Source organism: Volvox carteri, assembly GCF_000143455.1.
Source record: "Volvox carteri f. nagariensis unplaced genomic scaffold VOLCAscaffold_23, whole genome shotgun sequence".
Classification (NCBI taxonomy): Eukaryota; Viridiplantae; Chlorophyta; class Chlorophyceae; order Chlamydomonadales; family Volvocaceae; genus Volvox; species Volvox carteri.
Window position 1 is genome coordinate 561041 of NW_003307566.1, and position 220 is coordinate 561260.

Genomic DNA, 220 nt, shown 5'->3' on the forward strand with positions numbered 1-220 from the left:
GGGGGGGTGGGGGGGGGGCATGTGTTTGGGGACTTCCGTGCGCTTCCGGCTGTGTTTTGCAAGTGGGGTGGCGGGTGAGGTGAGGTGCGGCCTCCAGGTGAGATCCAGGATACCACCTCGCTCGCTGTGATGGCGCCACAAGCCCACGCTGAAAATCCAATCCAAATCCAGATCAAATCCAGATCAAATCTGAGTTCAAGCCAAATCCAGATCAAAACCG

The 220-nt window shown here is 57.7% G+C and overlaps 1 protein-coding gene across 1 annotated transcript in view; it reads left to right on the plus strand.

The window, feature by feature from the left end:
- Positions 1 to 220, plus strand: part of VOLCADRAFT_30254 (uncharacterized protein) — a gene marked incomplete at both ends in the record, with an annotated part of 11045 nt that overhangs the window by 8261 nt on the left and 2564 nt on the right. The window lies entirely within an intron of this gene.